Source organism: Felis catus, chromosome C1 (assembly GCF_018350175.1).
Source record: "Felis catus isolate Fca126 chromosome C1, F.catus_Fca126_mat1.0, whole genome shotgun sequence".
Lineage (NCBI taxonomy): Eukaryota > Metazoa > Chordata > Mammalia > Carnivora > Felidae > Felis > Felis catus.
The window spans coordinates 86,476,413-86,484,428 of record NC_058375.1 but is presented as its reverse complement, the minus strand read 5'-3'; positions in this window follow the sequence as shown (position 1 = coordinate 86,484,428).

Below are 8,016 nucleotides of genomic sequence, written 5' to 3'. Positions count from 1 at the left end.
ATGGAACCTCAGTTTCCTAATCTCTTTCTCTTTCTCCACAATGTTCCAGAATTATACGATAGTGTATCTTGATTTTCCAAGTTCTCTCCTGGACACACAATGGGCCCTTTATAGTCTGAGAAATTATTTATCCGATAACTTCATCTTCTCTGTTTTCTCTATTCTCACTTTCTGGAACTCTTACTATTCAGATTATGAACCTCCTGGGTGGTTCATAATCTGAATATATATATATATATACATATATATATGTGTATATATATGTATATATATAAATTTCATCATATTTATTTTCCATTTCTTATATCTTAAGCTTTTCTCTGATTTCTGGGAGATTTGTCCTCAACTTTATCTTTCTTTTTTTTAATTTTTATAAGTGTTTATTTATTTTTTGAGAGAGACAGAACATGAGTGGGAAAGGGGAAGAGAGAAAGGGAGACACAGAATTCGTAGCCGACTCCAGTCTCTGAGCTGTCAGCACAGAGCCAGATGCAGGGCTGGAACTCATGAACCTCAAGACCATGCATGACCTGAGCTGAAGTTGGATGCTGAACTGACTGAACCACCAGGCACCCTTCAACTTTATCTTTTAAATCTTCCATTAATATTTCCTTTTGTGTTATCAGACTTTTGATTCCAAATGCTCTTTTTTTCAAAACCCTGAATATTTCATTTTTACTGAAATCTGGTTTTTTTTAATTATTTAAAGTTTATTTATTTATTTTGAAAGAAAGAGAGAGGGAGAGAGGCAGAGAGAGGATCCCAAGCAGGCTCCACACTCTCAGCACAGAGCCTGGCATGGGACTCAAACTCACAAACCGCGAGATCATGACTTGAGCCAAAATCAAGAGTCGGACACTTAACCGACTGAGCCACCCAAGTGCCCCCAAACTCTGTTTCTGTTTCAGGGATCCCATATCTTTACTTACCTCTAAATATGTTAGAATATTATTGTTGTTGTCAAGATTTTCTCCCCCTTTTTTTTTTTTTAAATTGTCTCATTTTCCTCTTTGTTTGGGTTCTTGGTGCTAGCAGCTTTCTCAATTGTCAGGTGAGGCACTGGAAACTAATTAAAACTCTGTGGGAAGGCTTACCAATGGAGGGTGCTAGGTAATCAGGTTGTGTTCTTTTGCTGGAGGACCCCAACAGGACTCTCCATTCCTGGACTGGTCAACTTTGTCAGAGAGGAATTCTAAAATCTCTTGTCTGCCTTCTAATATTTTCCCCAGTGAATCAAGGGAGGCAGGGGAGCAAAGAAGGGAGAATTTTATGATTCAGTATTTCAATTTGAACTGAATCACAGTGGTGGGGATCTCCATACACATGCTCTCTGCCCTGCCAGGTGCCCTTGGGTCCAAACATCCTCTGATTTAGCCCATTTAGAAAATAAACCTCCAGGCTTCTGCCTGAATGGTGGTATTGGTACTTGTCCTATTAGATATGTTGGAGGCAGAGGGCTGTAGATTGGCTGCTAATCATCATCTGTGAAAGATAATTTTACTCAAAAACCAGGAAAGAAAAAGAGTGGAAAGTAAGATATTGACAACAATGAGTACAGCAGTGTTATAGAGAAGTGGGGGGTGGTGTGTGAAGCATTTCCTCTCTCCTAGAGCCTATGTTTCACCCTCAGGCCTCTTGTTTTCAAATTGGCATTTACCACCATGTTTAGAAATACCTGGAGTTTCCATTTCCTAATCCTATTTGTGGATCTTTAGTGGGACATTTGCTTGCTGCTAGATCCCCCTGCTTCTAGCTTGGGTTTCAACTTTCTCTTGTCTGAGAAGCCATTTAGACACATCAGTTTGTTTTCCAAAATTTCATTGCTATTTTAGAGGAAATTAACCTTGAAGCTAAATGTTGCTTAGAGTTTCGTTTCCAAGGTCCTGGAAGGTGTCTTAGCAATATGTCCACATGATTATATAAATATTAAAAGTGAGGTGTTTTAGCTGTGATTGGCTAAGCTTTCTGTCTCTTTCAATCAGGAAGTCTCCACTATTTCATTTCCCTGTGTGTAGGGGTGGTTTGGGAGTCACTGTGGGCATTTTGGGATCTGACTAAGGGGAGGCTGAGTTTGGGCTACATTTAGATTGAATTTAGAAGGATATGTGAGTGAGATTCCAGTTGCATCCATATTATTACCAACCATCCTAGTGTAGAAATGACTTTCAAGGCTATTTTTACTGCCCTCCATGGCTACTCATGCTGTCATGATATAAACATGCAGGACCAGTGTCACATGACTCTGAGCCAGAAGCTAGTCTGGGGAAAGTTATTCCAGGGATGTCACGTGTAAATTGTAATTGAGGAATCTGATTCTCATTGACTCTCATAGTTAAAACAATTTCTCCCAGCACATATTTGATAACTCAATATATATCATTATTAAACATGTCATACATATTTTCTGCTATTTTTAAGTTTTTTTTCTTCTTTTAGAGAAAGAGAGAGAGAGAGAGAGAGCATTCATGAACAGGGGGAAGGACAGAGGGAGAGAGAGAGAGAGAGAGAGAGAGAGAGAATCCTAAGTAGGCTCCACGCTCAGCAAGGAGTCTGATTTGGGGCTTGATTCTATGACCCTGGGATCATGACCTGAGCTGAAATCAAGAGTCAGACACTCAACCAACTGAGCCACCCAGGTGCCCCCCCCTTTTATCTATTTTTGATGGAATTCACACAAAAAAAGATTGATCAGAATTTGTGTATATGTCTGGTATTTGTAGGGTGTAACTATTGAAGTTTGGAAATAAATTTAGGGTAATTTCAATAAAGTACATGAGAAATTACAGACTCCTCATCTGGATATACATGTAAAGGATACTTTATTTTGTTATCTATAAGTTATGTAGTAAAGGATTGAGAGTAAATCCACACTAAAAATTATTGAGATATGAAACAAAAACAATAAAAATGAGCAGCTAAATCAATAGGAATTATTCTGGTGCTAATAAGCAAATTGTATCAAAAAAGCTTTCAGCTCATACCAAGGATACAATAGGATAAGTACCATTATCCCCATTCCATGATTAAAAGAAAGGTACATATTTCACATAGAAGCAATGAATATGTTCTTGGAGTGTTGATAATCCATAGAATGAAGAGGAATGAATCATAAGAACCAGAAAAAGATACATTTCCAGCTGATTTGACATACAAAAATACTGACACAGAGAAAGACACCATCAAACTCAAAATATGTCACTATGATGTAAAGACACCAATAACAAAATGGTTAATGATAATCTCAATTCAAATGTATTTATAATTAGAGCATAAGAAAACTAAGAATGTTTTTAAGTTCTACAGGTTATATATGAAAAAAAAGTCCTAGCAATTTTCCTAAATTTGGCAACAGTCCTGAAATAAACTCACATGTTACTAATAATCAATTTTGAAGCTGAAAGAAAGTTTTCCCACTTCTTTTTAATTTTTTTTTAATCTTTATTTTTGAGAGAGAGAGAGAGAGAGAGAGAGCGAGCGAGCATGAGCAGGGGAGGAACACAGAGAGAAGAAGAAGACACAGAATCCAAAGCAGGCTCCAGGCTTTGAGCTGTCAGCACAGAACCCGACACGGGACACGAACCCACGAACTGTGAGGTCATCGAAGTCAGATGTTTAACCAACTGAGCCACCCAGGAACCCCTGAAAGAAAGTTTTCAAAACCAATAGTAAATTTTTTTGATTAAAAGTACTAGAGGGAAGACTAAATTTGTTCACTCTAAAGAAAATGATATTTTAACATTTTATTCCAAGAAGAAGAGATCAAAGGGTAGATAGCCAAAGATGTAAGAAAAAAAGAATTATAAAATGTTTAAGGCAGTTAATAAAAACACTGTTATTTGGCAGGGGGGGCACCTAGGTAGCTCAGTTGGTTAAGCGTCTGACTTTTGATTTCTGCTCAGGTCATGATCTCACAGTTCATGGGATTGAGCCCTGCAATCGGCTCTGTGCTGACAGAGTGGAGTCTTCTCGGGATTCTCTCCCTCTCTGCCTCCCCCACTCACACACTTGTACTTTTTCTCTCTCAAAATAAATAAATGAGCTAAAAAAACCTTGTTTTTTATTATTTATTATTTTTTCGTTACATTTTTAGTGTTTATTTTTGAAGGAGAGACAGAGCATGAGTGGAGGAGGAGCAGAAAGAGAGGGAGACACAGAATCCGAAGCAGGTTCCAGGTTTTGAGCTGTTAGCACAGAGCCCAATGTGGGGCTCGAACTCAAGAACCACGGGACCATGACCTGAGTAGAAGTTGGATGCTTACCTGACTGGGTCACCCAGGCCCCCCAATACTGTTATTTTTATAATTTCATGATGTTTGTTAGATTTTTTTGTAAAGTTTATTTATTTATTTTGAGAGAGAGGGAGCATGAGCAGGGGAAGAGCAGAGAGAGAGAGAGAGAGAGAGAGAGAGAATCCCAAGCAGCCTCTGCACTGCCTACACAGAGCCCAATGTGTGGCTTGAACTCAAGAACTGTGAGATCATGACCTGAGGTGAAACCAAGAGTCAGACGATTAGCCAACGGAGCCACCCAGGTGCCCCTGTTAGATTTTTAAAACTAGTACTTTGTTGTGATATCTTTTCTTCTTCCAAATTCATTTTCATACCCAATTTTGTATTTTTTTCTAAATGGGGGCCCGCTGTCTTCAATTGTATAAGCTCCTATCTAGTTCTCATTTCTTCTTCCATTTTCTTTGTTCTTGTAAGTCGATTTATTGCTTTCAGTGGGATTGGGAAGGGAAGAAAACATTTGAAAATCTCCATATTTTGACAGAAATTTCCACTCATGATTTTTAAAATAGCAATTTTTATTTAAATCGCCTATGTATACAGTTTTTAAGTGAAATATTTCCGTAGAAGTTAGTAAGTAAAAAATAATTTCTCCTCTGAATTTTGCTCCCCAATGGCAACTACTTTTACCTCTTTCACTTTTCCTTTGCATATTTGTCTCTACGTTTTCTAATAATATGGTTATTTTGACTTTTAGCCTATTTTCAAGTTTAAGTATTATGTGTTGAATTTGTCCTTTGGAAATTAGGATTTAGTTCCCTTAAGTACACTGCACCCCCCACAGTTTCCTACCTTCCAAATAGAGATTACATTTAATTTTTTTTTTAATTTTTTTTTCAACGTTTTATTTATTTTATTTTTTTGGGGGGGGACAGAGAGAGACAGAGCATGAACGGGGGAGGGGCAGAGAGAGAGGGAGACACAGAATCGGAAACAGGCTCCAGGCTCTGAGCCATCAGCCCAGAGCCCGACGCGGGGCTCGAACTCACGGACCGCGAGATCGTGACCTGGCTGAAGTCGGACGCTTAACCGACTGCGCCACCCAGGCGCCCCTAATTTTTTAATGACTATGCAGATTTTACTCACAGTTTAGCCATGTATGTACAGATTGACTTTCATGTAAATCTTCTGGTTTTCCCTAGACTTAACTATTGTCTTTTTCTTGGTTTTCTCAGCCTCCAGCGTACTTATCACTCAGGGCATTCAAACATGTCAGAAAATGAATCTTATTTATGGGGACATCACTCCCGAGTCTTCTGTCCTCTCTAATCCTAATTACAGCACAGTTGTCATTCTAGGGGGTAGGGGTTCCCTTAATTTCTTTCCTGTTCAGAGCCTCAATTCCTGGCTCTCCTTCATTCTCTGTTTATGTCTTCATATTGATGGAGCTTCTAGGAGTTTCCTGGCCAAGGGCCCTGGAAGATAAATTCTTTGAGAAGTTGAATATAGGGGCGCCTGGGTGGCTCAGTCAGTTAAGCATCCGACTCTTGATTTCAGTTCAGGTCATGATCTCATGGTTTGTGAGATCGAGCACCATGCAGGGCTCTGTGCTGACAGAGCGGGGCCTGGTTGGGATTCTTTCTCTCCCTCTCTCTCTGCCCCTCCCGTTCATGCTCTCTGTGTCTCAAAAATAAATAAATAAACATTTAAAAAAGTTGAATATATACAAATGTCTTCATCCTGTCTTAACTCTTTAGTCATAGCTTGGCTGAGTATAGAAATCTAGGTTGAAAGTTATCTTCCTTGCTCCTCACTGAGGCACTGTTCCTTGTCTGCTGGCATCCAGCTCTGCTAAGGACTTGTGATGTCATTCTCCTTCTCCATCCTTTGTGTATAAGCTGTTTTTATTACTTTTTTGTGTCCTACTCCATGTGCCCTTCTTACAGAATAACAACTTACATTCCTCCATCAAGGGTGGGGACTATGTTGCCTCTAGTTGAACCCGGTGGACCTTTGTAATCAGAATGATGTACAAATGATGTTGAGGAACTTCCAAGGCTAGGCCACTGAAGGTGACATGACTTCTTCTGGCTTGTTCTCTTTGGCTTTTAGCACTCACACCACAATGTAGACACTATAGGGAAAGATGAGAGAGATAGAGAGAAATACCCGGGGTGCCATTTGTCTTTTGTGAAGATTTTAGACACACACACAGAAAAACTATGGAAGCGCTCTGCATGTGAACAAGCCTTGCCAACTGGTGGACATCACTGTAAGATGATCTGGCTGAGTCATTTCATTGGGGGACCCCTAAATGTCAGTATCTTTAGGTTATTTCTTCTGGGGCACTCACACATCCAGAGAAAAAGTTTTCCATTCTTCTTCCCAGAAGAAACAAACTTGGTTGCAGTACCTGGGAAGAGAGTGAAAGAATGAAGCTGGGGTGTCTTACCATCCTGCATGTGGACTTCCACTTAACCTTCCTGTTTTCACTGTGATATTGCACCATCGAAGTCATTCTATTCACCCCAGGTGTCTTCTCCAGTGAGAGAGTTTCAGTCCCTTGGGCCACACAGGGCTGGGGAAGGTCATGATGGGGCAGCACGAAGGGGTAAGGATGAGTCTAACTGCTTCTAAAGCAGACCATCTGTTTTCATCTCCACTCTCAACCCTGATTTCAGAGACACCTGAAATCCCCACTTTCTGGGCCTTTCTGGGGTTCTGTAGAGCAACTCAGCTTGCTTCTTGCCTTCCCCCACTGTTGCCTTAGTTTCTGGGGTTTTTTGGTTGTAGTAAGAAAATTAACACTCATCCCTCTTCTTTTCAGTTTCCAAAATTTTGTTGCCTTTATCTCTTGTCTTTTCTTTCCCTTTGTTTGTTTATGCCCAAAGCAAAGCAAAGCAAAGCAAAACAAAACAAAAGCCTTTACTCTTATGTCAGTGGAGCGTAGGAGTGGAGGGAAGTGAAAGTGTTCAATTTACCATCTCTGAACAGAGGTCATTTCCATTTCTCATAAACCCCTGCAATCTGGCTTCTGAAACCACTCTTCTGAGCCTGCCCTTTCTAAGGACACAAATGACTCCCTAACTGACAGAGCCAAAAACTTCTCATAAACCCTTATTTAGGGGAACTTAGTGTAACATTTGACACTGTTGACCATCCCCTTGCTGAAACTTCTCAGTCTGCTCTCCTGGAGAACTCCTCTCTCGCATCATCTTCTGACTTGGGTTGCTCTTTCCCAGTGCTCTTAACTCAGATACCTTAAAGATCCTTACTCCAATAATGTGAGATAATTATAGAACCTGTATTATGTGCCAGGTACTGTACTAAATAAGCATTTTGTGTACAATGAATTCATCTCCCCAACACTCTATGAGGGAGTTACTACTATTAAATAACCCATTTTACAGCTATAGCACCTGAGGCACAGAAAAGTTAAGTAAGTTGTTCGAAGTCCCAGCTTTTACCCACTGAGCATATTGCCTCTCCAAATGCTACATCTACTGTTCTCTCTCTTATCCATTTGCACTTTCTCAGCTTTTCTTACGCACTTCTAGGGCTTTGTCTATCACATCATGCAGACAACAGTACACCTTTATTTTCACCCTCCTCCTACGCTCCAGACTCAATATCCAAATATTAATTGGAAACCTCCATTTGTGTGCCTCACAAGTAACTCAAGATCAAAATGCCCAGGGTCCAACCATGTCATTCTGATCATTCTCTCCCCAGAACAATTCAGCTTGCTCCCTGCCATATGTATCCGTGAATGGCATCAGCATTCACCTCA